Source organism: Herpailurus yagouaroundi, unplaced genomic scaffold (assembly GCF_014898765.1).
Source record: "Herpailurus yagouaroundi ecotype Mexico unplaced genomic scaffold, PumYag 198, whole genome shotgun sequence".
NCBI lineage: Eukaryota > Metazoa > Chordata > Mammalia > Carnivora > Felidae > Herpailurus > Herpailurus yagouaroundi.
In genome coordinates this window covers 6,158,074-6,180,424 of record NW_024412429.1, presented here as the reverse complement: position 1 = coordinate 6,180,424, position 22,351 = coordinate 6,158,074, and the positions used below count along the sequence as shown (strand labels likewise).

Genomic DNA, 22,351 nt, shown 5'->3' with positions numbered 1-22,351 from the left:
CACAGTGTTTGTTCTTAAGATCCAATATTTGGACTATTTTTCTTGAAAATAAACCTTCAAATATGTATGTATGTATGTATGTATGTATGTATGTATGTGCCCTGATTGCCCAGAAGTAGAGCCTAAAGCAGGAATTCTTGTGCAAGTAATTTGTGAAGGGAGAGCTTTCAGGAGTCACCTGCAAGGGAGTAAATGCAGCAGGAGAGGCAAGGAGAAAAACTAAGCAAGGATGTGGCTTCAAGGGAAGTCTCACCTCAGCCTGGTCCCCTGAGGAATTTGCACCAAAAGTGCAAATAGAGGCAGAGGAGTGAAGCTCTTGTGCATGAGAGCTCTTTATGCACCTGCACAGTCATCATGGTCACTGACCAGACTATTCCAGGTGGGGAGCACAGCTGCCAGGCCCCTCTGAGCAAGACCACTCCAATTTCCCAAGTGCAGTGCTCCAGAGAAGGTTGCAGACAGGAGCTGTCAGCCAACACAGGGTCCCTGGGGATCTGCTTGGAGCACTAAAAGCCTACCACAAGCAAAGATGGGATCTCCATGATTTGTTGATGAGTCAGTCCATACTGTGGCCGTCAGTGGAGGGGAGATGCAGGCAGACAGAGGGTCAAGGACACATTTTCAGAGGCAGGAGTGAGTGTGGAATGTTGGAGGAACACTGAGAATGACATTGTCAGAGGGTAGTTGGGGCGGGGAAGTTACGTGACAACAGCTCAAAGAGACAGATGAGGAGCAGGGCACCAGAAGCCTTGTGGGCCAAGGAAGGAGTTTAAACATTGGTTTAAGCATCCTGCAGAGCGAGTAGAGATAGGTCATGGCTTGATGTGATGAGGAACCACAGAAGGCCAGAGTGGCTGGATGAGAGGGAACCAAGTAGAAAATTGAGATGGTAGGACACAGTATAAGAGAGTGGGAGTTTAGAAAGTGTAGAGCTTTGGAAGGCCTTGCTGTGCTTTGGCTTTGTCATTTTCCCCGGGATGGGATGGGCCATTGAAGGATTGTAAGGGAATAGTGACCTGGTGAAAAGATCACCATGGATGTTGTGTCCAAAACAGACCAGAGGGCTGTGAGAGCAGAAAATGGGGAGACCTCGCAGTGCTTGAGGAAAGATGTGATGAGGACTTAGATGTGGCAGCTGCAGTGGAGATGTGGAGAGCTGAGCTGATGGCATTTGCTGCTGGCTTGGATACGCAGGGCTGCGGACGTGGGTGCGGAAATCCAGGAACGAAATCCTTTGTGGCTTTCCTTCTGGTGGCTCATCTCCACAAGTGAGATAGATACAGCCTCCCCTGTGGCTGAATGCCTTTGCTCTCCCTGCCCCTCTGTGGCTTGGACTTCTCTCCCACACACTGTCCCTAGAAAGTCAAATTCCTTAACCCAAGAAGCAGCATTTAGCTCCCTACTTTGACTTGTCCCTGGTTCCACCTGTGCATATCCAGAGACTCATTTTTTTTTTTTCCCTGCTAAATCAAGCCATTTACGGCCAAGTCTTACCCTTCAGCAGTGAGTTGATAGCATCTTTTTTTTAAATATTTTTCTCTTCACTACAATTTTTTAAATAGGAAGAAACAGGATAGAGATTTATTTCCCCACCAATATGAAGTATTCTATTATCTTTAGAAATCATAGCATGTTTTGCTTTTGAATGATTTTTGCACCCCACTCCACTATTAGTGCTAAGCACTGTCCTAGTTATGTAACTCTTAATATAACAGTCACAGGTATTAGGTGGTAATATCTGGATTTAATAAGTGGCGAAATTGATTCACAAGGGTTAGGTGAATTGCCTAAGATAAAAAGCTCAGTAAGGGAAATTTGGAAAGCCTGTCTGAGTGATTCTCAATTCATCTGCTTTGGAATGTCTTTAAAGATACGGGGCGCCTGGGTGGCGCAGTCGGTTAAGCGTCCGACTTCTGCCTTCAGCCAGGTCACGATCTCGCGGTCCGGGAGTTCGAGCCCCGCGTCGGGCTCTGGGCTGATGGCTCAGAGCCTGGAGCCTATTTCCGATTCTGTGTCTCCCTCTCTCTCTGCCCCTCCCCTGTTCATGCTCTGTCTCTCTCTGTCCCAAAAATAAATAAAAAAACGTTGAAAAAAAATTTAAAGATACAATGACACATCGAGTAAGAAGCTCTATGTGGGCAGGGAACTCTGCTGTCTTATTCATTGCTACCTTAACTGGCATTTAGTAAGTTCTCAATAAATAATTGTTGAATTAATGAATGAATCTATTTATAAGGCATTATCAATGTGACACTGAAACTTTGGAGGAAGAGAGGCTAATTCTGACTGGAAGCTTCTTAGCAGATGTGGTATCCTAAGGGGTCTTTAACACTGAGAAGGATTTCAACAAGTTGACAATGGGGAATCAGTTTTACCCGTAGCCAAGAAAACACTGAGAAAAGCCAAGGAGTGATGTAAGGCATAGTTTGTCTTCTGTGGAAACACTGCAAATTGAAGGTAGAAAGTTCATTTCTGATGGATCACTTAGGACCTAGATCTCCTGGTACTTCATTCATTCTCTTTCCACATCGGAGAGCCTTCTGAGGGGATGTTAAGGAGTAGGAATCATGAGGGCTTTCTCATTCCTTCTCTTTATATTATTTGTGAGTTTCAGTTTAAAAGATTATAAGTGTATGAGTGTTTTTTTTTTTAAAACACTTCTAAAACTATACATTTTTTTGTTATAACTGAGCTTAATATGGTAGAGATACCTATGGACTTCAGACTATGTGCTCTTTCCATCATGGATACTAATTTACATCGTGTGAATAAGTTACTATTCGTATCTTGTTGCATGCTAAAGATAGCAGATTTCAAAATCAATTTTATGTATACAGCAGTGAGTAATCAATTTAAGAGGCAGATCAGTTTTGCATTTTTCAAACACAATCTTTGCTTTTCATTCTGATGGGAACTCTATTGATTTGAGTATAAGATTATTTTACAGCAAAGTGTAACCTTGATTTATATCCTGATGTTAAGTATTTATACTGGTTTATCCTGTGTGAGCAGTATTTTATCTGTATAATTACACTAAATGGGCCAGGTTTGCTTTTTAATGACATTTAAGAATACAGTTAACAGAATATTCACTAAAATGCATGCAGGTTCTAATTTCATGAAACCAATTAATGATCCTGGCAGGTTCTCTATTTTTCCTAATTTTAGGACTTGTCTCACACAAATCAGAAGTATCCAGGCCTTCAAATTTACAATATCCATTCAAACTTTAAATGCCCTTGATTAATAAAAATACATGTGACAGCAAAGTGGAGCTCTGCTTTTAAGCTGTTAGAGAGAACATAAAATGATTATGGCTCGCAGTAAATGTTATTATGGTCCTAAGATGTTTCCTGAGGGATTCAGCAGTCTCCCACACTTTCCTTAAGACTGACCCTCTCTCCTTGAGAAGCAGCCAAGACAGAGAGCTGTGGAGGCAAGCCCACTGTCGGGTCACCTGTCATGGTGCTGAGAAGCCTCTGATAGAAAACCTAATTTACAGTTTAAGAAGCACATCCATTATCCTTCTGATTTTAAAATAGAACATACATCAGCAAAATGATAAAAGAAAAGTGCTTAAGAATTATGAAAGTCAAGGACTATTTCATATCATAAAGTCACAACCCTTTTTGAATATTACTTTAAATTATAGCCAAGTCTAATGATATTCATGTGTTCTGTTCTCTGAAAATTAGTATCACAGTATGCCAACTACTGAAAATCTAACAATCACAGATTAACTATTGACTCCCTTTTACATTTAGGTAGATGATATCATCGGTATTCAAATAATTTTTTATGACACAGATGTGCACCAGAAGACTGTTAGGAAAACTTAAATAATGAATATTTTTTTCTGTTTACTTACATTAACCATATACCATTGTTTTGTTTCTAATCAAATGTCAGTTGGTAATGTTCTTATTACTTTCTTTCTCATTCCTTACTCTTGTCTCTCCAGTTAGTCTCAAATAATGATATGTGAAAAAATCCTGGTATTTTCTTAAAACTCTACCATCCTCTTGAGATCCAAACAAACTCTTTTAAAGTGTTCACACACAAACCTTGGATTTTCTTTTAAAAAGGTGTATTCTGTATTACTATGATCGTAAATTCCATCACAGCAATTGTGTTATAATAATTAGTGGTGTGGATTAGATAATTTGAATTTTTCTAGCATTCTCTTACTATGTGCTTACAATGGATGCAATCCGTAAACACATTTTTATAATAGGCTAATTTATTAGAATAAGCTTTGAGATTTGACACCTGGGAAGCTGACATGTTGAAGTATTTGCCTTGTAGTCTACTCTAGTGAAATTCAAGGTTATCATTAACTTAGCCATATCCAGATTTAAAGAGAGAAGACTGAAACAGGAAGTAATTGATTCTGCCTCTTACCAGTGTTTTCTGTATTAACTATTTACTGGCTGTAAAATGAATTTTGCCCTGTCTCTTATACATTGTAGTGGGTGATGCTTAGCTTATCTCCTTCCTATCTAATTTTATTTTAAATATGAATTAATAACTAAGATACAAATAAGGACAAATATTAAAATATTGTTAGACTGAAGATTCAAGAATCCACACTTTAACATAATATTCGCATATCTTCTACTTTCTATCCACATCCAACTACCTACCTACCTACCTACCTCTACCTACCTCTACCTACCTAAATATTAGATCTATTTGACCCTACAAGGTGATGTACCATTTAAATTGGACTACTGGCTTTTTACCTATCTTTTTATCTCATAATAAATTTTAGGCACCTCTTCTGAGGCCTCCTTATGGGGGCGAGGGGAGAACCTTGAAGGTCATTTTTTGCACATGGACTCAGTACCCAGTATTTCTCTACTCCTAACCCTCCCTTTAATCTCTTCCCCCAGCCCTGGGACCATCTAATTTCAGGATCCTTTTGTTTAGGACTTTCTCAGGAGTGAGGTGACCCCCCTCCATCAATGCCTGTTCCCTGGGGTAAAATGGAACAGGGAGAGTTCACACTGTCTCCAGGTCATTCTCATGTTTATTCCATTGCAATAAGCAATTAATCTTCTGGTCCAACATCTAAGAGCTCATCTCTGTCTCTCTCGTAAATCAGCAGAGCTCCTGATATATATGTAACATATATATTATATATACATACCAACACATTATTATTTTTCATATCTATATTCATGAAAGAGATTGGCCTATTATTTTCCTTCCTCTTCCAATTTTTTGGCCTGATTTTGGTTTCTAAGTCAGAATGACGTCATAGAATTAGTTGGGGGTGCATTCCAGGTTTTTCACTTCCGGGAAAGTCTGTGTAACATTAGAATAATTTTTTTCACAAAATTTTGTAGAACATTTCAGGAACATTGGGATGGTTCCTTATGTAAATATTTATAACTAATATATAACTTATTTAATACTTTAAATGCTATGGAGTATTTAATCTTGGTATTTCTTCTTGAGTCAATTTTCTAAGTTATATTCTCTAGGATTTTTCTATTTATCTGAGTTTTCAAATTTATTGGCCTAAAATTGTTTATAATGTATTCATATTTTTAATCCCTGATCTGTGATTATGATGATCTTTTCATTTTTATTATTGCTTATTGTGTCCCCTGTTTTTATTCTGCAATCTCAAAATATCAGTTGATTTTATTAACTAACTTTTTGTTAATAACAAATATTTGAATTTATAGGACCAATTTTTTAATTTCATTCATTTTATTTATCTTACTTTTGTATTGTTTTGTATATTTCTTCCCTTATCTGTGTTATTTCTTATTTCTTTTTCTTTGTTTTAGTTTTTATTTAGTTTATTTTTTTAAATTTACACCCAAATTAGTTAGCATATAGTGAAGCAATGATATCAGGAGTAGATTCCTTAGTGCCCTTTACCCATTTAGCCCATCCACCCTCCCACAACCCCTCCAGTAACCCTCAGTTTGTTCTCCATATTTATGAGTCTCTTCTGTTTTGTCCCTCTCCCTGGTTTTATATTATTTTTATTTCCCTTCCTTTATGTTCATCAGTTTTGTCTCTTAAAGTCTTCATATGAGTGAAGTCATACAATTTTTTCTTTCTCTGACTAATTTCACTTAGCATAATACCCTCCAGTTCTATCCACGTAGTTGCAAAGTACTTCTTATTTCTTAATTTTTTGCTCTTATTATGTTCTGTTTAAACTTAAATTGAGCATTTATCTTATCAATATTTAGATAATATTCAACTTATCAATATTTAATTTTTCTTTCTAAAAATATGTAAAGTAATAGATTTTCCTCTAAGTATTGTTTCTCAGATGTTTTTCTACAGTAATTTATTTACTCTCTAGAATTTTTACATTCCCATTATTATTTCAAATTCTTAATTTTTTTTTAATGTTTATTTATTTTTGAGACAGAGAGGACAGAGCATGAATGGGGGAGGGGCAGAGAGAGAGGGAGACACAGAATTGGAAACAGGCTCCAGGCTCTGAGCCATCAGCCCAGAGCCCGACGCGGGGCTCGAACTCACGGACCGCGAGATCGTGACCTGAGCTGAAGTCGGACGCTCAACCGACTGAGCCACCCAGGCGCCCCTCAAATTCTTAATTTTATATTACTATTCTCCTCCTCCCCATCATCATCATCTATGATGATATTTTTCCCCACATATCAAAGTTGTTAGACGTTTTTTATTTAAATATATTTTAGGTGATTATCAGGTACATTTTTATTTATGTATTTTCAGGTGGTCTCATTGTCAGGTGCACAATATTCAGAATCATCATATTTTTCTTGTGATTAAAACCTTTATCATTATGAAATAACCTTTTCTTTCCCTAAATATGTTTCTTTTTCTGCCTTAAAGTCTATTTTGTCTGATGTAAATAACCCAACTTTGTTTAATGTTTTTCTGAAATATATTTTCCATATTTTACTTCACTAATTTTGCTTTCTTGCTTTGTTTGTGTGTCTGTTTGGTGGCACTCGTAAATACAGCATATAAGCTGGGTTTTATTTATCTCACCCACTCTGAGAGTTTGGGGAGAATTTAACCTTCTTTTACATCTACTGAGATCGTTGATCTATTTGGATTTATTTCTACCTTATTAAGTTTTGCTTTTCTTGCTCTATGACCGTATATTACTTACTGTTGTTTTAACTGATTATTTTGTTACTTATTCTATAGGTTATTTTTCTTTTAAAAAAAATTTTTTTTCAACGTTTATTTATTTTTGCGACAGAGAGAGACAGAGCATGAACGGGGGAGGGGCAGAGAGAGAGGGAGACACAGAATTGGAAACAGGCTCCAGGCTCTGAGCCATCAGCCCAGAGCCTGACGCGGGGGCTCGAACTCACAGACCGCGAAATCGTGACCTGGCTGAAGTCAGACGCTTAACCGACTGCGCCACCCAGGCGCCCCTCTTTTTAGAGGATTTATACACACTACTTATATTCCTTTCATTATTATACTTGAGCTTTTGCCATTCATATTTGCCTTAATAAAAACTAAATTTAAACTATTTTCACTTCCCACTTTAAGAATGTAGGTTATGTTAGAATATTTCAACCATGATCACCACTGTCAGATTCATATTCTGATTTTCTCCAGGATTTTTGTTTTTTTTAACCCCACAAATCAGACATTATTTCTGTTATTTGAAATGTGTTGTTAGATATGCATGCGTGGTTAGTATTGTCCTTGCTCACCATACCTTTTGCATCTCAGACCATTCTTCTGAAATCTTTTTCTTCCTTTTGAAGAACATGCTTCACCACCTCCTTTAATGAAGGTCTCTTGGTAGATTCTTTACATTCAGGTAAATGTTTTGATATTGTTTCTGAAAGAGTTTTCTGAGAATGTAATTATAGAATAATAGTGATCATCTCTCAGTACTTCAAAGGCATTACTCAATGTTCCTCTCAGTTCTGTTGTTGAGAAGTCTACTGTTACTCTAATTATTGTTCCTTTTTCAGTGATCTGCCTTTTTTCTCTGGATATTTTTATAATTTTCTCAGAGTGTTTTTCGTCAAGCAGTTTTGCTTGGAGATTGAGGTATACGTTCCTTGTCACATATTGTGCTCAGACACCCTGGAAACAGTTTGTTAAATCTGGATTTGGAAAATCACAACTGTTCTCAAATATTATGTCTTCTACATTCTTCTGGGATAAATATGTTACAGTTTCTCATTCTCTGCTCCGTCTCTCCTAATTTTTACAATATTTCAACCTCACTTCTTCAGCCATATTTACTACATCAGTAATTCTCTTTTCAGTCTAGGAAGACTAGATTGAGAGAAAGAATGTGACCAAAGTTTCTCTGCGTTTTTTTCACTAAATTCCAAAATATCAATACAGAGTGGTTTTTTTTTTTGTCTCTCTAAAATGACTTTGTACTTTCTTATTTTCTTAAAGCAGGGAGATTTTCTAACTATAACATAAATGCATACATTTGATTGACATTGCTCACTGTAGGTCGAATTCATGTGGGGATTTTTAACTCAGAGTGAACTTCAACATTGATTTCTATGGGAAGCCTATCTTGACTATCTTTCATGGCTGTAATATACCTCCCCTGTCTGTTCTTATAGCATTCTGTACTTGATCAACAGGGGTTGATTTCAAGGTGATTTCTTACTGCTCCATGACCTAACTTATCTTGGCTACTGCAATTAAGCTGAGGACAAACATCATTATTGCTATTGTACAAGCGAGGAAACATTGTTAGGCTGAATTAAATGTCTTAACAAAGTCTAGATTTTCTTAAGCATAGTTCTCTGCTCTTTTAACCTTACTTTACAGTTTTTGTGCCTTCTCTGTGAGGAAAGTGGTTTCTGCTCCAAAGGAGATGCCTAATGATGGAGAGCATATTGACAAGGTGCTTGTAGGAAGAAAGAGCCTACATAAGTAAATGTTGGTGTAGTATATCTAAACGTTGATGGATTGTGAATGGTGATCTTTACTTTAGCTCTGAAAGTCTGGATTTTACTTAGAGTTATTTGGGAAAGTAGATCTGTATGAATCCAAACATTGTTTTAGTCCATTCAGGCTGGTGTAACAAAATACCACAGACTGGGTGGCTTATAAACAACAGGAATTCATTTATCACACTTCTAGAGGCTGCTATAATAAAATGCCATAGGCTGAATGACTGAAACAACAGAAACTTATTTCTCACAGTTTGGGAAGCTGAGAAATCCGAGATCTGGTTGTGTTCTGGTGAGAACCCTCGTCCTGGCTTATAGATGGCCAGCTTCTTGTGTCCTCATGTGGTGTTGACATAAGAAGCTTCATCTCCAAATACTATCATGTTGGGGATTAGGGCTTCGACATACAAATTTGGGAAAACCCAAATATTCAGTTCATAGCATAGGCTTTTTTTCCAACTTCCTTTTAGTCTATGATTATGAACACAACCAGACTATATTTCCTTAAAAGTTTATACACCTAAAATTTATCTGATTAGTTAGTTGGAATTAATTGCCTTTGTACAACTCAGGAACTTTGCTTCATTTGTTTCCTTTGTTATCAGATGTATCACAATGCAATCTTTCTATTGTATATGGCCATCTCTCCTACTAGGGTACAGTTCCTTGGGGATAAGAGCCGTCCCCTGTCTGTCTTTGTTTGGCACGTTGTCAGTATATGTCCTGGGCATGTAGCAGGCGCTCAGGATTTACCCAACTATAATCAAGAGTTAATGTTATCAATGAGCAAATCATTTTAGAACTCTGACAAAGAGAATTTTATAAATATAGAGATATATGCTTATCTAATTTTAATTTTGATCAATTTTATATAATGTACCACATAGATGTTATAATGTAGAATATATAATATGGCATATTAGCATATTATATGTTCACAAATCACCTATGCTTTTCAAAAGACTTAATGCACTTGATATCTATTTACTTGAGAACTAAAATTAATTACATAATTTATCTAAAATGTCTACAACAGAGTGTAGAAGAGGTTTAACCATAAACAGTAGGAGTTTGTATGATGCTTATACTTTTCAAATTACATGTACATAAAACATTGATATGTTAAATAATGTTTTTCAGTTTCTGTTGTATCAGTGATATTTTATCCTCCTTTCATTTTAGAATCATTTTAAAGCAGATTTATACATCAGCTTTGTCTTCCTTGACTATTAAACTTTCTATGATGTAGTTAATTGGTCTAAACTAATACTTATTATCAGAGATTGTAACATTGAAAAGGTGCTCAGGAATAATCTGGCCCACCCACAACTTTACTTTTAAATGTGAGGAAACAGGTGTGGAGAAATTATAAGACTTATATAAAGTCGGGGTGCCTGGGTGGCTCAGTCATTTAAGCATCTGACTTTGGCTCAGGTCATGATCTCACGGTTTGTGGGTTCAATCCCCACATCAGGCTCTGTGCTGACATCTCAGAGCCTGGAGCCTGCTTCGGATTCTGTGTCTCCCTCTCTCTCTGCCCCTCCCCCCACTCCTGCTCTGTCTGTCTGTCTCTCTCTCTCAAAATTAAATAAACATTAATAAAAGAAAAGAGAGAAAGAGAGACTTGTATAAAGTTACTACAAGTTTGCCCTGTGATCAAAGATGGATCTAGGTTTTGTGAGCCTTGAAGCTTATATAGTTTGGGAAGCCCTTTTTGAGTAAAGGAATAACCAGTTAGAGAAGAAATTTAATACTGACTTAAAATGAGAAAATAAATTAAGAAGATGGTAAATACAAATATAATGAAATCCCAGAAATTAACATTATTGGTATTAAACTATCTCATAGACCTCCACAGTACTTTTCTCTCTGTTTGCTGTGTATTCTTTGATCTTCTTTTCATGACAGTGATTATATAATGGCATTTTTCTCTAGAAAACAAATAAAGATAAACAGACTCTCCTGTAGTATGGTTCACAAAAACATGGTTTTTACTTTGAGTTTAGAGAAGTATTGCCACATCTTTAACTTGCTCTCCGTCTGGATGTTCTTCCTCTGGCCATAGGAGCCCTCGGGGAACCTCTCTTGATGTCTCTCAGCAAGCAACCCCCCCAACATCCTCAAGGTCCAAGAGAACATCCAGACACAGAGGAGCAGGCTGATTCTGGGGCACAGGCCACTAGGGACATAGTATTAACTTGCCTCAGCCCGGGGTCAGAGTGTAGAGATAACTTGTCTCTAGCCCCTGCAGGTGACTCTATTTCCAGAAGGAGCCCACACAAGTGAGGGGTCTCAAAGCCTAAGCTTCATTAATTCCATTTTGTATCCACCTCTGCCTATGGCATATCCTTTGCAAAAAGCCAAAAATTGTTTTCCCTTTTGCTAAGAATTTAAAACATTCTAATGGACCTTCTAAGTACTAAGGTAAAAATCGGTGATGGCAAATATTAAGTTAAGGAAGAGTTTTGCATTTAACTTGTGTCTTCTTGGGGCTCATCTGCCTGAGGTTGTGCAGAGTTAGCATTGAATCATTCAAAAAGTATTTCTCTGGTTCAACGTTCTGTTGCACATTTGAGCAAATCCTGATCCCTCTTTAAGAGTCTCTTCTATGGGCAAACTCTAGGTAAAATTGGCAAGGTAAACCCCTGTGAGTCCTTGGATTTATGATTTGGTTGCATGTGATTTTACAAAGAAATAGTTTTTACTTTTATTTGAGAGGTTAGGATCTAAAGTTTAATATTAGCATATTCTGGAGTGTCTTGGAGATGACTGTCTTAGAACTGAATCCTACCACACTATTCAAGCACATTTTGTTTGAATTATCACATTCCTGTACTTGCTTTAAACTAGTGGAAAAATAAAGAGGTTTCCTCCCTCCTTCCTTCCCATCCTTCTTTTCTTCTTTTCTTCTACCACACATACGTACTTAGCATACCTTTTGGACCAAACACATTTGGGGCCATATGTATATAGTTGTGAGCCAAGCCGTCATCGTTCCAGGCCTCACAGAGCTTGCACTGTTAATATGTAAAATGGGCAACTAACTCCTCGAGCCTGGTGTCACAGTTTTCTGTATAAATTAGGGTTTTTCAATAGTTTTAAGAGAGAAAGTGGGTGTGAGAATTGAGTTGTCACACAGTACATGAGACAGGGCTGTGCTGAATCTAAAGAAAAAGAAAGTCATCACACTATTCCTGTTCTGAGTTCTCATTCAGCTTCAGTGGAACAACTTCTGTCCCATTAAAATAATGTCATGGGATGGAAAGAGGGACTTGTACTTTTTCTTGTTTAAATACATGATGCTGTACCTGCTTTGATTGTATGGTCGTGTAAGTGTTATAAGCCTAAAGAGCATCATGTGCTAGTGTTCATGTGCTGTATTTATTTTTCCTTATTGAGCAGACACTCACAAAGCACTTCTATACTTACCAGGTACTATATTAGGTGTCTTGCAAATATCAACCCATTTTATTTACACACATTTTAGGTACCTTGTGGTTAAAAATAATTCAGTACAAACTTGGAGGTCCAGCAGAATACATTTTTGGCTTTCATGGAGTCACTCACACTGGAAATACCCTTTTGAGCATGAGGTACCTGGTGAAAAGATAGAGACTCAAGGAAATCTAAGTAGCAAATACTAGAATACATTGACTCTCCCCATCAAAAAGCATTTTGTTGCCTTTGTCTCTGAAATAAGAGACTATCTGTTGACTTCTTCTCAGGAAGCTCTTTGGTTTCTAAAGCAAATGGACACATGGAGCAGGATACTGTAAGCCTCGTTCCAATCCTGGGCCTGCCTAAGCAGTCAGAGGGAACCTAGCTTTGGTTGGCCTCTTAGACTCTGACACTACATGTGTTTAAAAAAGAGAAGCATTCTATTTCTTGAAAAACATTGCTTTATTAACAGTGCTGGGTTGGTCTTGTTACAAAGGATTCTATTGAAAGTATAGTAGTCCTTCTCATTACAATATTGTGTGCCTGTCACACTTAAGTAAGGAAAACATATATATAAGGAGAAGGAAGAGAGAGAGAGAGAGAGAGAGACAAAGAGAGATAAAGAACATTCACTGTGTCTCTTCTTTGGACTACCTGTTACCCCTCTGGCTTGTTATCAGCCTGTTTTAAGCATTGTAACAACTTCATCCAGAATTCACAATTGTAAACCAGCTAAAAGAATGTCACAATAAGTAATTTAGAGGCCAAGGAGAAGATAAAGAATCATGAGCCAAATCCACCCTTTTTCTCTTAAAATAAGTACCAAGAGTATTTATTTTTACATGCTATAACTCAATAATCAATAACAATGTGGTTTAAAAATAATGTATAGTCTATTTTCAGTCAAGAAGGAATCGCAGGAACTGAATTTTTCTTCCTACTTGAAACAACTCCAGACAAAATATATAAGCAATAACACTCAAAGCCCACTGGGCATCAGGAATGAAGAGCAGTGACCCCTGAGAGATGGGAAAAAAATGAGGAGACCCCTACAATTGCCACAGCTTACTGCCTAGAGAAAGTTTCTAGGAGGCTTGCTATAAACTGACTTGTGTCTTTCTGAAATCCATATGTTGAAGCCCTAACACCTAATACTGAGACATAAAGCCTTTGGGAGATTAGGTTTAGATGAGTTGTGAAGGTAGGACCCTCATGATGGGATTGGTGACCTTTTAAGAAGAGACACCAGAGACTTCGCTCCCTCGCTCTCTCTCTCTGCCATGTGAAGACACAACAAGAAGGTGACTGTCCACAAGCCAGAAAGAGTGATTTCATCAGAACCTGACCATGTGGCGCTCTGATCTCAAACTTTCAACTTCGAGACCGTGAGAAGTAAATTTCTATTGTTTAAGCTATCCAGTCTGTGGCATTTTGTTATGGTGCCTCAAGGTGACTAATTAGGGTAGGAGCCTAGGGAAAGCCCAGCTGTCACCTCAAGTTCAAGAAATGGAGGTGGGAACTCAAGGCACTCAAATCAGCTAGAGTTCACAGGACAGGGTCTGAGAGAGGAAAGAGATGCACAGGGAGAACCCCTGAGATCTGTAGAGATACCCTTCAGGTGCTTTGCTGAGTACTGTTTAGAGCATTCTGGAAGAAACCGGCAGAAGCTTTGAAAGGACCACCTGGAAGGATAAGATGAAATGTGACCAAGGTTCACCAAGCGGGGACACAGTTTCTGATCCCAACAGACAGAGCAGGAAAGCTTAATAAGTCAAGGGACATTGGTTAGAGTACTGAGAGGGTCCTCCCACCCTTAAATGAACACTAGAAAAAATGATGACTTGGGACCATCTAACAAATCTTAAGGGTATTAAAGTGATCCCAAATATCTCAAATAAATTAAGCACGTTAAGGCAAATCTTAAGAATATTTATGGAATTTTCAGTATCCAAAATTTTCGGTATCCAAAAAGTTAATATCAAAGATATCTAGCAACCAATAAAAAATTACCAGACATGCAAAGAAGCAGAAAAATACAACACAAAATAAGAAGAAAAATCAACTTATTGAAACTGACCTAGAAATTACATAGAAGATATAAATAGGATATTAAAATAGTTCTTATGACTATATTTCATATATTTAAGGAGATAGAGGAAATATCTTACGTGTTAGTAGAGACACTGAAGATATAAAAAGATCCAAATCCAACATTTGTAGATGGAAACTATGTCTGAGGCGAAAAATACACTGGATGGGATTAAAGGCAGATTAGACATTACAGGAAAAATAATTAGTGAACTTGAAGATAGCAATCAATAGCAAATAACCATAATGAAACATGAAAGAAGAAAAATTAAGAAAAAAATGAAAAGAGCATTAATGAGCTGTGAAATAGCTAGAATTGGCCTAATATATATGTAATTGAAGTTGGTGAAAGGGAGAGGAGTGGTAGACAAAATAATTGAAGAGACAATGGTTGACAATTTTCTAAAGTTGGTTAAAACTATAAACCCACAGATCTAAGAAGTTCAGTAAAACCCAAGCACAAGAAACATGAAGAGAACTTCACCAAGGCTTAACACAAGTAACAGGAAAATCTTAAGAAGTTATAGGGGAAAAATGACACATTATGGACAGAGGAAAGAAGATGTTTTCTTATGTGAAAAAAAAATCCAGGCTATAAAACAGTGGAGGAATATCTTTAAACAAACAAACAAACAAACAAATCAACTTGTAAATCTTTACCCTAAGAAAATAGTTTCAAAAATGAAGGTGAAATGCAGACACACATAAGTTGAAAATTTTTTCATCAGCATTCACTAAAAGAAATTTTAAAAGAAATCCTTCAAACAGAAAGAAAATGAAACCAGAGGAAAACTGGATCTATGCACAGGAATGGAGAAAACAGAAACAGAAGCTATAAGAGTAAATATACTTTATTTCTCTATTTTAGGTCATATCCAATATTTTCACTATTTAAATCTTTACAATTAATTTGTTTAAAAAGTAACAATGTGGTTTAGGAGTTGTAACATAAGTAGAAATAAAATCTGTGACTACAATAGCATAAAGGGCCAAAGAGGAGTAAAGGAAGTACATGTTGGGAAGGTTATATATACTATACATGATGTGTAGTATATTATCACTTGAAAGTAGACAGGGATGAATTTCAAATATTTATTTTAAACCCTAAAGCAACCACTAAAATAATAATAATTATAACTAATAAGCCAAAAAGAGGATGTAAAAACAATAATTAACAATTTTCAAGTAATTCAAAGGCATTAATCATTTCCAGAAAATGGAAAGAAAAGGAACAAAAAGGAAACAGAAGAATAGTAATATATATATTTAAACCCATCAATATCAATAATCATATTAAATGTAAATGGATTAAAAACCCCCGTGAAAAGGCAATAATTATCAGATTGGATTTAAAATCAAGTCTCAACTCTGTCCTGCCTACAAGAAGCATACTACAAAGATAGAGACATACATAGAGTACAGTTTAATAGGATGAGTGAAGATATAACATGCTAACACTAGTGAAAATAAAGCCCCAGTGGCTAATATCAAAAAAATAAATATCAGAACAGAGAATAATACCAAGAATAAAAAGGGTCATTTTATAATAAGGAAGGGATTATTTCATCAAGAAGGCATGACAGTCCTAAACATTAAGCAAAAACTGATAGATTCGTATGGAGAAATGCACAGATCCACAATGATAGAGATTTCAACATCTTTTTCTCAATAATGAATGAAAGAGTAGACAGAAAATTAATAATAGCAAAGATGACTCAAACAATACTGACAATCAGCTTGACCTAACTGACGTTTATAAAGCACTCCACCAAACAGCATTAGACTACACATTCTTTTTGAGTGAATGTGTAATACTTATCAAGATAGGCTGTATTCTGGGTCACACTGCTGTTCATCAGCAGATTAATGCTAAACAAAGTGTGCAAAAAAACCCAATAACATTAGGAGTGGAAAAGGTGATGAGCTAAAATAAAACATAAATAAAGAAATAAAAGAGCAAAAGTGTCCAGTTATCATAACAAACATCCTCTATTGTAAAAGATTTGAAATATGGGTTGATTCAAACATAATGTTTTCTGAATTGTATTTTCTCAAAGTAGGGGATAAATAATGCCATATTTTAGGAGAATTTAAGCTATACGAGTTAGCCAACTATTACTTAGAGAATTTAGATTTGAAATTTTTTCCTTGTAATACATAGCACTTTCTCTAAAAGTCAATTTTCCAATACCATACACTTTACAAGGTTAAAGTACAATATTATTTTAGTAATTGTTTAACTGGCACTGTCTATGCACATTTGCACTTTATTTATATTATTTGGCTGTACAACTTTGCTAAATTGCCTAGTTAAGGGAGATTTCCCTAGTTAAGGGCGACAGTGTTCTGGAAAAATGAGCCATAGCAACTTAATTCAAAGTTTTCTATCCCAAAGTTTTATCCCAAAGTTTATGTAAATCCAGAAATAATTTTTGTCAAATGCTTTTATGGAAGGGAACTCTTAGGAAAAAATATTCTAAAAATTAATTTAAATGGAAATGCTGAGAGCTTTTAAATATTTTATCTGATTTAATTCTTAAATTTTTTTTCAACGTTTATTTATTTTTGGGACAGAGAGAGACAGAGCATGAACGGGCGAGGGGCAGAGAGAGAGGGAGACACAGAATCGGAAACAGGCTCCAGGCTCTGAGCCATCAGCCCAGAGCCCGACGCGGGGCTCGAACTCACGGACCGCGAGATCGTGACCTGGCTGAAGTTGGACGCTTAACCGACTGCGCCACCCAGGCGCCCCTATTCTTACAAGTTTGTGAGATAGGCATTATTATCTCAGTTTTACAGTTGAGTAAGTCCAAGTTCATATGATTTAATAACCCTACTGGAAATCACACAATTACATAGCAGCAGATAGAGAGCTTCTAAATCAAATCCAATAATTTTCCACTAACCTCATACTTAAAGTTAACACAAGACAAAAATTACCTGGATTCACACCCAAAAATAACCACTTTCAACATTTAATACATCCAGGTTCTAGGCAACCATTGTCTGGGGAAAAAGAGCAATCTATTTAGACTACATAAAAGTTTACTCTTGATATTTATAAGTATTCTTCCACAAATTATCATTATTTCCTCTCTCCATCTTTCTCTACCCTCCATACATACACAAATATCCTACTAGTAAGATGAAATAATACTGTATATGATGTTTTTCATTCATTACTAGGTATTGGCACCTCTTTATATGTGAATAATTAACATAATTTTTAGTGGTTGTTTAAAATTCCACTTTAAGGGCATAATCTACTTAACCAATCTTTACTTTAGAGGCATTTCATAGTGTTTCTGTATTTTAAAATGTGATATGATAATAATACTTGTACTTGCATCTCTGTGAACTTTCCAAACATCTCATTAATATAAATTCCTAGAGTTATAATTGCTGGATATTTACATAATTTTTGAGACCTATTATCAAACTTTCCTCTATGTGAATAATTAACTTATAATTTTTAGTGATTGTTTAGAATTCCACTTTAAGGGAATAATGTACTTAACCAATCTCTACTTTGGAGACCTAAGATAAGGAGATGCCATTTCTTATTCACCAGTTGTCAAAATGCATTACTGATAATATCAATTGTTGACAAGAGTATAAAGGAAATATTTAAAATCATATTCTGTTAGAGGGACTCAAAATCAAGTACATTCTTCTAGAGGGAAGTTGATTTCTAGTTTCCTAGTGTTCTGGTCAGAAAAGCTGCATGGTATGAGTTTGATATTTTTGAATTTGTTGAGATTTGTTTTATGGCCCAATATGTGATATATTCTGAAATATGTTCCAAGTGCACTCGAAAAGAATGTATATTCCGTTGTTTTAGGATAGACTGTTCTCAATATGTCTGTTAAGTCCATTTGGTTCAGTGTGTCATTCAAAGCCACTCTTTCTTTTTTTGATTTTCTGTTTGGATGATCTCTCCATCAATGTAAGTGGGGTTTCAAAGTCACCTACTATTATATTACTATTGATTATTTCTTTCATGTTTGTTAATAACTGGTTTTGGTATTTGGATTCTTTCATGTTGAGTACATAAATATTTACTATTCTTATATCCTCTTGTTCAAGTGTCCCCTTTATTATAATATAGTGTCCTTCTTTGTATCTTGTTACAGTCTTTGTTTCAAAGTCTGTTTTGTCCTATATAAGCCTTGCTACCCTGACTTTCTTTTGGCACCCATTTACATGACGAATGTTTTTCCATACTCTCAATTTAATTCTGCAGATGTCTTTTGGCCTGAAATGAGTCTCATAGGCAGCACATAGATGGGTCTTTTTTTCTCTATTCTGTTGCCCCATGTCTTTTAATTGGAACATTTAGTCCATTTACATTAAAAGTAATTATTGTAGATATTTATTTATTGCCATTTTGTTACTTATTTTTGCGGTTGTTTTTATAGATTTTATTTGATCCTTTTTTCTCATGCTCTCTTTCATGGTTTGTTGGCTTTCTTTAGTGATATATTTGGATCCCTTTCTTTTCATTCTTTGCATGTCTGTTACTGGTTTTGATTTGTGTGTTTATCATTATCTATATTAAGTTGATATTGCCCAAGTTTAAACCTGTTCTTAAAAAAAAAGAAAAAAAAACAACAAAAAGCATTCTTTACCCCCTCTCCCTGCCAAGTTTTAGGTATATAGTGTCATATTGTACATCTTTTTATTTTATGCTTTTTACAGAAATATTTATTTTTACTGCTTTTGGGATTTTACTCTTCATACCCTGACTCACAGTTTTCTTTTTTACCCAAAGATTCCCCTTTAATATTTCTTGTAGGGCTGGTTTAGTGGTCATAAGCTCCTTTAGTTTTTGCTTGTCTGAAAAACTCTTTATCTTTCCTATTCTGAATGATAAGTTTGCTGGATAGAATATTTTTCGCTGCAGATTTTTCTCATTCAGCACTTTGAATATATCATGCCACTCCCTTTTGCCCTGCTGAAGTCTCTGCTGAAAAATCTGCTGATAGCCTTATGGGATTTCCCTTGTGTGTAACTGTCTTCTTTTCTCTTGCTGCTTTTAATTTTTTGTTTCTCTGTATTGCTGCCTATTGCCATCTTAATTACTCTGTGTCTGGGTGTGGACCTCCTTGGAATGAATTTAGGGGGTGATCGCTGTGCTTCCTGGATCTGGATATCTGTTTGTTTTGTTTTGTTTTCCCTAGATAAGGGAAGTTTTCAGCTATTGTTTCTTGAAATAAATTTTCTATCCCCTTATCTTGCTCTTCTTCTGAGATCCCTATAAATATGGATGTTATTACACTTGATGGAGTCACCGAGTTTCCTAAGACTATTCTCAGTTTGCATAATTTTCTTTCCTTTCCTTTGCTCAGCTTGGTTATTTTCTACTATTCTATCTTACAGGTCATTAATTTGTTCCTCTGCTTCATCTAGCCTGTTTATTCCATCAAGTGTATTTTTAGTTTCATCTATCATTTTCCTCATCTCTGATTAGTTCCTTTTTGCCTCTGTGTTAAGAGTCTCACTGATATCCTCCATCCACTCTTAGTATCTTTATGATCATTACTTTAAGTTCTCTATCAGGCATATTACTTATATCCATTTCAATTTGGTCTCTTGCTGTGGTTTGATCCTGTTTTTCTATCTGGGAGATGTTTCTGTGTCTCCTCATTTTGTCTGACTTTCTGTATCTTTTTCTGTGTGTTAGGAAAGTCAGCTATTTCTCTTGCTCTTAATGATAATAGTCTTATAAAGAAGAGGCCCTGTAGTGCCCTGCAATGCAGTGTCCCCTGTTCTCCAGGGCCTGGGATTTCAGGGAATGTCTCCTATGCGGGTTGCATGTGCTCTGCTCTTGAGTATTGGCCTCTTTTTCCTTCAATCCAGTTGTCTGCAGAGTATCTCTTTGCTTATTGTGGGTGGCAAGGTGTGTGGTGCTATGCTTGTGAAATGAGACCTGCCCCTACCACTACCATAACTGCGGTCCCACAAAACACACAGGTCAGGAGATGTGGTGTTGGCAGGGTTTGCTCTGGTCTTCTGCGGGAGGGGCCCACAACACTGGGATTCCAGTGTAGGTGACTGAGCAGGCAGATCCCCTGAAGCACAAAGGGGCAGGGCTTGGTGTAAACAGGTTACACCAAGGTATGTAACAAGTGTCAATATGTTCTTGGTTCCCGCAGATAAGCCATTGTTTATGCTGGGGTGTGGGGGAGTGAAATGGCATCTGCCAGCTTTTTTGTTCCTTGAGTTGTCTCCCCATGATCTCTGTGTCCCTGCGCTATGCTCTGAGATGAGCAAATCACTCTCCCTCCCATCTGCCCCTAGTGTTTTTCAAACTGCTGGTTCTATAGCTGTATCTGCAGGGGGTGTTTGTCATGTTGTCTCTGTAAGGGCAGAGATTCTGCTTCTTAATGCCATTCAGGCTCTCAAGGGCAGAGTCTGCTTAGTTTTAAAATTTTAAGCTTTAAGTCCTGCTGGTTTTAAGAACTCACAAAATTTGGCCCTTTCAGTTTCAAAGACAAAATCTGTGGAGATTCATCTTCCCTGTTTGGGGGCTACCCAGTGTGAAAGTCTTTTTCTGATCTACTTGGTGCCACAGGCTCCCTCCCCACCAAGGACAGCCATAGTCCATTTTGCTCCCAGACCACACCTTTGCCTTTCCTACCTTCTTGTATGTGGCCTCTTCCCTGCCTTTATTTTAGAGTCAGTTCTGTCAGTATTCAGGTGACTTCCTGTGTTATTTATGCTGATATGTGTGCTATCCAGTTGTATCCGCAGGACAAGGTGAGCTTAGTGTCCTCCTACTCCACCGTCTTCCCAGCCAACCTCACCATTATTAATATATTTTACTCTTTATTATAAATTTGAAATCATTTGGCTAAGTTCCTTAAGCATTTCATCAGTTGGATTATAATTATATTGGCTTTACAGATTAATCAAGTGAAAATAGCAAATAGAGACTATTGAGTCTTCCCACAGAAAAACAAGATTTGAATCTTTATTTTCTCAAGTCTTCATTTATGTCCTTCAGTGGAGCTTTGTTGTATTCAACATTCAACAATGTCTCAGGAGCTCAGTAAACCTCTTTCTTTCTGACTGAGGTTAAGAAGGTCATGTTACTAAGTCCTAATGAATACCACCTCTAGCCCTTGTTCTAAAAATCCCCACCCATCATCATCTTATCTTAGTTTCTCTATCTCCTTGTTTGGATGGAAAGTACTACAAGGTCTTAGAGGAAGGAAGACCCAAAAGATGGGAGGATTATACTTAAAGGCTACCCACAAGCAGGAATACCTACATTGGACTTTTTGTACTCAGTGAAGTAGGTTTCATCATTTTAGGCCACTGAGATTTTTGTTTTGTTTTCTTTTGTTTTCTTTTGTTTTGTTTTGTTTTGTTCTTTGTTGTGTGTGTGTGTGATAGAAAATAGTGTTTCTCTAATACGGAAATTCAGAAGTCGGTTCTAGAGTAGGGTGATACCATAACAACAGTAAAAACTAAAAATATGTGTTGATGACTTAGTGACTGGGAAGCAGAGAAAAGTTATAGCACGTGGAAAGACTGAGCAATACTGAGGTTCTGTGAAAAAACATTTAATGTCGATTGTGGTAATTCGGAAGGCAAACTTAATACCTACTGAGGCTGTGGCCCTGGGGAACAGCTTGTAAGGGCACAGAATAATAATTTTTGTGGCTATTCTTGGCCTTCAGCAAGGTGTTCTAAGAAAGAGGTGAGATCAGGCACGAATTAGCTCATTTCTGAGCAGAGAAAAATGGCAATGGAGAAATTTCAGTGATCAAAATTCATACAGGTTTGTAAAATGCAACTGCTTCTTGATACCCAATACTAATAAATATGCTGGAGAAAGTTCTTAGATACAAAGGCCTAGTGAAACATCTCAGTGAAACAATCTGATGGAGCCCTGTAGCCTAGATCAAATTGCA

General features: G+C 36.6%; 1 protein-coding gene across 1 annotated transcript in view; it reads left to right on the top strand.

The window, feature by feature from the left end:
* Positions 1-22,351, top strand: part of PACRG (parkin coregulated) — a 515,648-nt gene that overhangs the window by 27,522 nt on the left and 465,775 nt on the right. The gene's annotated exons all lie outside the window — the stretch shown is intronic.